Below are 9,689 nucleotides of genomic sequence, written 5' to 3'. Positions count from 1 at the left end.
CAGTGAGCACCAATGTTGTTTGGTTACCAATGTTCTTCAAAATATCTCTTATGTTTCATTGTAGAAAGAAAGTCCTACGAGTTTTGATCGACATGTATTTTGTTTTCGTTATAATGTGCATATTTGCTAATATATAACAATAAGAATTTAGGACGGGGCGACAGGATGGGCCAAAAATGGGCATCTTCATGAAGAAAATTAAAATAACAATTATATAGTGCTACAGGGATGATATATTTATGTAAGGCAAAATCCAGAAATGTTTGCATTTCCAATTCCATTGGCCTGAAGTCAATAGGTTTTTTGTTTATGGGTTTGTAATTAAATGCTTAAAACAAGGTTTGTGGTCAAGCTCAAGCTATTTTCATGTTTTATTCTACGACACAAAATACATCAGTAATACCCCCTTTTGGGTCAATTATTCTTTTAATAAGAGGAACCTAAAGTACTGCAAATAACAATCGCAGAACATAAACAGTCTGATCACTAACTTGTTTACCAATGATATGGCATATATACACTCCACCTCAGCTGCGGCTTTGGCTTTCACAGTAGCAGGGTAATCTCTCTACACAGTAGCTACTGTTCCCCTCCGTCCACCCCCTCCAATGCCCCAATCTACCCCACCTCCGTTCTCCCCTTCACAGCTTGCTGTGACCCATCTTGCACCTCCTGGAGTCCATAACAGACGCCTGGTGTGTGAAGAGGGTCAGGAGTTCAGTGCACGACTCCGTCCGTCCCCCCTCTCTGTACAGTGAGCACTCACGAGGTTTATAATTGTCTGCTGCTGGCATCCAGGGCAGGTTCAAGCGCAGTGCAGTGCTGGAGAGAGAGAGATAGAGAGAGATGTGTCTTATTAAACAGTCACTGATTAGATGCAACTAATTGACAGGGCCTTGTTTTTACTCTCCTTTTCCCAGCTATAGTTCTCTTCCCGACAGACAGACATACACACACCTCCCTCTGTTCAGTGTGTCCTTGTTATTCATCCTCTCTTCCCAGAATATGAACATTCACATGGAGCTGCTGAACTCTCTATAGGTATTTATACGTTAATTAAGGTGTATCTTTATATGTTGGTTGGTTGTCAATTAGCTTGTGAAATTTAAATGTCCACCTGTAACCATCATCTATATGAAGGCTCCTATGTTTAGGTTCAGTAATTTCACTTTAATGGGGAAAAAAAGGTTATTCAGTAATTGAATGGCTTATTTTCAAAACTGTTCAATGTTATTTATATAGGATCCTGATAAAAAAGGCTCATAGAAAAGAAAAATCTTAGACGGACTTCATCAGAAGTTTATATATGTAGCAAACACGATGCCGTTTGAGATTCTAAATTTAAGTTATCTGAAAAAAAAAAAGTATAAATTATTATTATTATTATATTTTAGCATTTATTTTGTGAACACATTAATATTTGCAAAAATAACAAATAAAATGTAAACAAAAAAAATCATTTTAAATTCATTTCTTTTTCAGGTATTTGAATGAGCAAACATAATGACATTTGAAATTCTACATTTAATGTCAATATTTTCATAAAGCTTTCTGAAAAAAATATGGACTTTTTGTAATGCTGTATGTCGAAATGATTGGTCATAGTATGGCGAATTATACATATTGTAGAGAAATATGTCAAATCAGTTGAGAAAATTCATTCTACATATCAGGAAAAATTTAACAATTAATTTGTTATTTGTAAAAAAGTCAAAATTAGTTAAGTAATTATTTTTGTTTTGTTGCAATACATTTGACTTCCTGTCATTTCAATTTAACTTCCTATGGGACGTGGCCAATTTATTTTAAATTACAACATCTCTGGGTAAAATCTGGGCATAATTGGGATTATTGATATCGACATTAGAGAGAAGACAGGAAAAGCGGAGTGGTTGCTGTTCTGAAATGTATAAAAATGTTGTTTTTAAAAAGTGATATGTTAGTCTTAAAAAAGTCAAAGTAAATGGAAAGTAAAGTAGTAGTGGCTTACAGCTTTAAAGACAGAAATATAAGAAGTGAAAAAAATAAATAAAACTACATCCATAAAGCATTCTCAAACTTATTAGGTTTACCATTTTTATCCTGCCATCTACCTAACTGAATCAGGAAATGAAGGAACGCCATGGTTCAATTCTAATCCACAGGCAACGTGTCATTAGTGTCTTGCTAAAGCCTGAAGCCTGAGTTTGCACACGCTGCAAAAAACGAGAGCGGTAAGTGTAAAAATACAAGAGAGAGAAGTGCAACAGCAGTACAGCAGATGTGGCTGGAGTGCAGCCAAATTCAACCTCTCTGTAGTCCATAACCCTCATCTCAGGAGAACGCTGAGGAGACAATAAGAGCGAACCAAAGGATCAGAGAGAAAGCGCAAGTCTTTCATCTTCTTCCATCCTCATTCCGTCACCCGAGCGTGTCCCGATGAACTCGGTGTTGATAAAAGTCGCATATTTCTTAGAGCAACCTTATTCACAGACAAAACTGTCGCTGTTGTGGCCTTGGCTTTCAGCATGACCTAGTTTTCATGTGAGCAGTTGGTTCGGACTGATTACTAAATCAATAAATCAACCAAAGAATGAGTTTCCACATTTTATGCTCTCAGATGAATGGCAAGGAGATGACAAAATTGGGCAGCTGCCACCATCCGGTGTTCTGATGTGGACTTTCTCAGGCGAGTGTTTGGTCTTTGGAGAGCGGCTGTGAACATCCATCAGCAGATGGCCAACACATTGCATTCCAGACAGGCCCTTCTGTCTGGACTGGACCAGGAATGGCGCAAATCCGGCTTCATGGCTCTCCAGGGCCACATGGAACTGTGTCTCCTTCTTAAGCAACATCCGCAAGATCTTGTGTGCGTCACAGCGCAGTTTTTCCATCAGCACTAGAACAGGTCGGTGAACATTAGGTTGCACCTTCTTGGTGCATGTGAGCATGTGCTTCATCATGTTGCCTAAAAAAACAACAGTCACATGGTCATAAAATATGTGACCCTGTCTGTGAAATCCAGGCTAAAGTCTCAAAATCTAATTTCAATTAGATTTAGAATCTAGAATTCAATTTCAATTCTAATTTCAACCATTCATTTCACTATGATTTCAATTTTTGACATGGCCTTACTCAGTCAATATTAAAGATATAAAGGCTATATTTTCACAGAATGTTCGATCTTTATGAAGGATGAATTTATGTAGAAAACAGTAAATCACAAAAAATGACTTGTCAGTGTCACATATTGTAACATAAAAACGTCACTCTTGGCAAAAATCTGGTTTGGCATGTACTTGTTGAAAGATGCGGTGATGGCTGCAGATGACGTCTATGAGTAAGGCTCAGCTGTGCAACCAAGAGATCATAGTATATGTTTTGGCTAGTAAGACTTTGTCTAACCAAAATATGACCTTTTGAAAGTTGTTAGGAAGAGGTCCATCAGCCAAACCAATCCTTCAATACTCCTCCTTGGTTAAATTTAAATGAACTGATTGCACCAAAAGAATGTGCAGGGCCCCAAACCCTTCACTAGCCACTATCCTGAGCTGAGACGTCAAAGATGGAGAAAAATTCATCCATTTCACACTCTAAAGAGCCCTGGAAAAAGTAATCAGACACTGGTAAAGCATCTACTTCCATGTAATTAAATATTAGCACTGCTGAAAAGAAAAAAATAAATAAATAAATAAATATATATATATATATATATATACACACACAAGTCAACATTTGAAGTGGATCAAAACCTTTCATCAAAGTTGTCCTAAAACCAAAACAATACCCGTTCTTGTCTTAACTTTGATAAACTTTTTTGATCCACTTCAAATGATAGATAGATAGATAGATAGATAGATAGATAGATAGATAGATAGATAGATAGCATGGGAATTCATTGTTTTAAGATGGCCTTTAGATCAGGAAAAACAATGGCTGATAATGGCCCTTCAATTTGTCTGTGAAGACATTGGATTTTTGCCATGTATATGCTGAGAACTTTCACAGTATTTCAGCCAGTTTACATGAAAAGACACTGGGAACTTGAGATTTGCCAGTCAGAGTCACAATTTGCTCAATTCGTTCCAGATTATATTCCTGTTGACACTGCCTCATCTCGGTCCAAATGCTCTGACGATGAGACCATTTGAAGAAAAAGAGATCATTATTACATGTGCCATATTCTTTCAGACGGTTCGTTGAGATGGAGATGGTTCCAAGTAGCATCTGCATGGCTCAAACGGACCAGATGTGTCTATGGCTCCACGGCCAAGTCTTTAAGCAGCAGTGAACCATGCCTGCTGCCTCCCTGGGGTGCCTGGAATAAAAGCACAACTGTTAACAGGTAGCCCCCTCCATTCCTGACGCCCCTTATAGACTGCATATATGAACAGATGGAATTGTTGAGGTCTGGCGAAACAAACAAAGAAGCAGATGGGAAGAATCGCCAGCTTCTTGTCAAAAAGACTCACTCAATCCTTCTACTCCAGATGTAGACTCCCCCCAGCTTCCTCAAGCCCAGCCCCCTCAACTTCGACAAAGGCAAGACAGAAAGTTATTTTCATAACCTCTTTTTAATGCAAATAAAACTCCCGGGGAAAAGGATCTGGGCCAAATTTGTCTTTTACACCAACAGAGATCGCCGAAGGGGATCACCGGGATTGGAATGTTTGACTCCCATCCTCCCAAAGATCAAGGGGGGTCTTAAGCTACTCAACCAGAACTGTAAGGATTATTGGCTTTTTACAAGGAGGCCACTTGTGATATCTGAAAGACTGAGCTCGTTAGCATCCTTTTTTGCTCTCAAGTCCAATAAGCCACACTTTCCAAACGTTCTGAGAAAACTGGGGTCACTGATGTGATGTTTTATGATTTATTAAAAATGCATTTAAAAAGCATTCATACAAACGATGACTTGAATACACCTCTTCTATAATAAACATTCTGGTTGGCATGTTGGCATGAAATTCAAATCCAGTCTTCACCCATGTATTCTTGTAAATGCATGTTATCCATCTTATTGTGAACGATTCATCCATGTATTGGTTTCATCTTTTTAAATGTTTAATCAAAATGTCAAAACTCAGTCTTTCGGTGAAGTCGTTTAACTTCAATAATTTTGTTCATTTAAATCCCTCCCCTCCACAATCGATTGCAAAGCTCACATTCATTTTTTTAATGCAACACCCACTCTTCAAATTCCAATCTACAGCTGATGGACAAAACCAATTTCCCATTATAAACTCTTAAAAATAAAGTTTTTTTTATTGGCATTGACGGTTCCATGAAGAACCTTTAACATCCATGGAATCTTTCCATTCCACACATGTTCTTTATAGTGGAAAAAAGGTTATTTAGATTATTAAAATGTTCTTCACACTAAGAAAAAAAAAAATGGTTCTTTCAAGAACTGTTTACTAATAGGTTCTTTGTGGAACCAAAATGGTTCTTCTATGGCATTCGCTGAGCTATTTCCATAGTTTCATTGCAATTTTCATTTATGAATTTATTTTATTAGACATTGAAAGTTGAAACTGTCATGGCAAAATGAATTCTTTTGTGGGCAAAAACATGTGGTTCAACCAAAAATAAATAAATAAATAAAATAAACGGAAATGACATCACACAGAGGACCCTCATGATTGTGTGTCAACATCAATAAGTCTTAAAATATCAGATAGTTTGACCTTTTTATGACAAACCAATGTTAGCTGTAAAATGTCAAGTGGTACATCCCCTCCAAAAAGCAATGCTAATTATGAATTAATAATTCATGATATTAAATAATGTTTTATATTGAAATACATATATATATATTAAAATGTGCATGCTCATGTGAATTCAAGATTTTTCTTTTTTTTTACTTGATGGTTATACCACATGACATTTTTGGAACTACATTAAAACCACAACTTGCCACGTTTTTTTAAACTAGATTTTCCTTCATTTTCGTTATCACAGACACTCTTTTACGTCATTGACCTGCTAAACAAAAATGAACATAGAGGATTTTTTAAATACAGACCATTGGAACAAACTTTTCATACTCCATCATGACACTTTCATTTTATTGGGAGAACTAGCACTTATAAATACAGAATTACTAAGAGATAATTAGCAATTTTGTTGCCTTTCAAACGCATTCTAGTTTGAGAACAAAAAGTGTCATGAAATCCAAGAGGCGAGAGGAAGCTCAGTTTAGCGTTGAAAGAACACAAGTCATCATTCAACTGCCCGTGTTTTGAAAGAAAAGGCCTTTGAAAAACACGCTAGAAGCTAGTGAAAGACATGCCATACCGTTACAACACCAAACAGTGCTTAGGCTCGCCACCTTGGCTGCTGGCAGTCGGCCTTTTATCGACTATACACACCTGCTGATGCAGAACATGTATTTTATAACTCAAAAGGAGATGACACAGCAGCTTAAAAACAAAAAGCGCAAAAACAACTGTATAGAAAGTGGACAGGCATGAAAATACACGTCTAATGAATGTGTTTCACCTCTGATGGCCAGTCATGCATTTCTGTTTTGAAAAGCCATGCCAGTGAGAGGCCAGTTTATATGCATTGTTTTTTCTTTCCCTCCTTTTTTGAATAAAGTTTTTTTTATTGGCATTGACGGTTCCATGAAGAACCTTTAACATCCATGGAATCTTTCCATTCCACACATGTTCTTTATAGTGGAAAAAAGGTTATTTAGATTATTAAAATGTTCTTCACACTAAGAAAAAAAAAAATGGTTCTTTCAAGAACTGTTTACTAATAGGTTCTTTGTGGAACCAAAATGGTTCTTCTATGGCATTCGCTGAGCTATTTCCATAGTTTCATTGCAATTTTCATTTATGAATTTATTTTATTAGACATTGAAAGTTGAAACTGTCATGGCAAAATGAATTCTTTTGTGGGCAAAAACATGTGGTTCAACCAAAAATAAATAAATAAATAAAATAAACGGAAATGACATCACACAGAGGACCCTCATGATTGTGTGTCAACATCAATAAGTCTTAAAATATCAGATAGTTTGACCTTTTTATGACAAACCAATGTTAGCTGTAAAATGTCAAGTGGTACATCCCCTCCAAAAAGCAATGCTAATTATGAATTAATAATTCATGATATTAAATAATGTTTTATACAGTCGGCCTTTTATCGACTATACACACCTGCTGATGCAGAACATGTATTTTATAACTCAAAAGGAGATGACACAGCAGCTTAAAAACAAAAAGCGCAAAAACAACTGTATAGAAAGTGGACAGGCATGAAAATACACGTCTAATGAATGTGTTTCACCTCTGATGGCCAGTCATGCATTTCTGTTTTGAAAAGCCATGCCAGTGAGAGGCCAGTTTATATGCGTTGTTTTTTCTTTCCCTCCTTTTTTGTTTTGGTTTCCTCCTCCCAAGCTGCAAGTCTTTAGTCAAAGTCTTGCTTTGACAGGTGAAGATCAACCGGAGCCGTCACTATTGGCAACCATGTGGGACTGAAGGGAAAAGGTCGGAGCGGGGTCACCGGAGACTCAGTCATTCTATACCTATTCAATAATAGTCCCCACCCCCACCAGGTCAAAGGTCCCACACAACATACCTTACCCAAAGTCCTCCAATTAGCCCTGGATCACAGTCTGGAAATAAGATTCACAATGTTAGAGGGGATTAAAGAAATGCATGATGCTCTTTTTTTATTTATTTATTTATCCATCATTACTGAGAGGGAGGTTGTTTTGTGGCAGATAAAGCTGTATAGCTTTATTTAGCTGGTGCTTAAAATGCATTTAAGTGCTTAAGAAACTATTTGTGATAATCCAGAAGATACCAAATGGAAAATACAGTAAATTAAAATAGATTCTGACACTATTTTAATAATATCAACAAATGGAATCTTTGCAAAGGAAAAAAAACAACAAATTTGAGGCAATTTCCAGAGGAGTTACAATGAAGCCCATTTCACCTGTCAAAGATGAAACATTTCATTGGAAAAAGTAAAGTATACTTAACAAGGCTGTACTAAACACTGGCAATTTAGCAGCAATTAACATTTAATGCCTAGCACATGGGTTTCAGCAACCCCTTTCTTCATTTACTCACTTTCACAATGCACACTTTACTTCAGTCTGAATTGTTATTAACTGCATTTTGGATTCTATAAACTCTGGTGGACACTTATTGAACATGTATTATGTAAAGAATCACATCCAAACCAGCCTAATCATACAGTGCTTCTTTAAGACTGATTGGTTGATTAATCAATATTGGCCATCCCTAACTGAATTCACAAGCTAGAATATAATATAGAATTAGTGTTAACTTTTTAGTGCCAAATTAAAATAAACAAACAACAAAACCTCTATGATCTCAAGAATACATGAAAATGTCATAAAGAGAAAAACTGCAGAGACTGTAAACCAGTATAAATCCGAATACGTTACAGTCAACGGAAAAGAGAGAAGCTTAATTTTAATTTTAAAAGAAATGACAAGTTATCACATCAGTGTAAGTGAATGGGACTGTTCCTAATCTTTCTACAACTTATTCAAAGTTATTTTGAACACTTTAGTTACAACCACCACTAAAATGACCTGAATCAATAGTAAATGAAAGTACATTAAAGTAGTGATATTAATTAGGTAGTTTTTATACGTACCTAAAAAAATTGTTAAGCTAGAACATAATATAGAATTAGTACAACATTTTAGTGTCACATTAAAATTGAACTGAATTGGGAAAACAACAACTATGATTTCAAGTATAAAGTCATTGCATTGTGAGAATTAATTCTACTTCAATATCGCAATTTTGACATTATTCTCGTAATAATATAACTTTAATCTTGTAATTCTAACATTTTATTCTCGGAAAAAGGTCTATTATGAGATTATTTTAACATTGTGACTTTTTAACTTAAAGGTCCCATGGCATGACAATTTCACTTTATGAGGTTTTTTAACATTAATATGAGTTCCCCTAGCCTGTCTATGGTCCCCCAGTGGCTAGAAATGGCGATAGGTGTAAACCGAGCCCTGGGTATCCTGCTTTGCCTTTGAGAAAATGAAAGCTCAGATGGCCCAATCTGGAATCTTCCCTTTATGTCGTCATACGGGGAAAGGTTACCTTCTTATGAATTTCCAGTAGGAATCTGCGTAATCAAGAATTTTGGTTAAGGGTGAAACATTTCCCCACACAGATTTCGCATCGGGTTCAAGTTTTGCCCGCAAAATGGGAAACTGCCACGTTGACCAACAGAATGCTGCTTGGTTTAAAAATCACTTCTGTATTAGTGGTGCTTCAAGCAATAGATCTTTTCTGAAAATTCGCTAAGGTGAACAGAATTGTTTCGAACATTTCTCCAACGTATTCACGATGGTACTTTTTAGTCACTATTGACACTACAAAGGCATACACTTCTCGTTATTTATATATATAAAAAAATTGTCTGAGAAAATAGCGGGCAACAACAACAGTTGCTAAGGCAGGATTTGTCATTAAAGGGTTAGTTCACCCTAAAATGAAAATTCTGTCATTAATTACTCACCCTCATGTCATTTCAAACCCGTAAGACCCCCGTTCATCTTCGGAACACAAATTAAGATATTTTTGATGGAATCTGAGAGCTGTCTGACCCTGCATAGACAGCACGCAACTGAAATGTTCCCAAGTCCAGAAACGTAGCAAGGAGATCTGTAAAATAATCCACGTGACATCAGTGGT

At 36.3% G+C, this 9,689-nt stretch overlaps 1 protein-coding gene across 1 annotated transcript in view; it reads left to right on the top strand.

Annotated features, from left to right (window-relative positions):
- Nucleotides 1-821: 821 nt before the first annotated feature.
- Nucleotides 822-9,689, top strand: part of LOC107655217 (RGM domain family member B-like) — a 35,851-nt gene continuing 26,983 nt past the window's right edge. The window contains exon 1 of the mRNA XM_016442651.1: nucleotides 822-1,041. The gene's annotated coding sequence lies outside the window, so the exon portion shown is untranslated. The remainder of the gene's footprint in view (nucleotides 1,042-9,689) is intronic.

This window comes from Sinocyclocheilus anshuiensis, unplaced genomic scaffold (assembly GCF_001515605.1).
Source record: "Sinocyclocheilus anshuiensis isolate Anshui unplaced genomic scaffold, SAMN03320099.WGS_v1.1 scaffold735, whole genome shotgun sequence".
NCBI lineage: Eukaryota > Metazoa > Chordata > Actinopteri > Cypriniformes > Cyprinidae > Sinocyclocheilus > Sinocyclocheilus anshuiensis.
The sequence above is the reverse complement of the archived record's forward strand: the minus strand, read 5'-3'. Positions and strand labels throughout refer to the sequence as shown.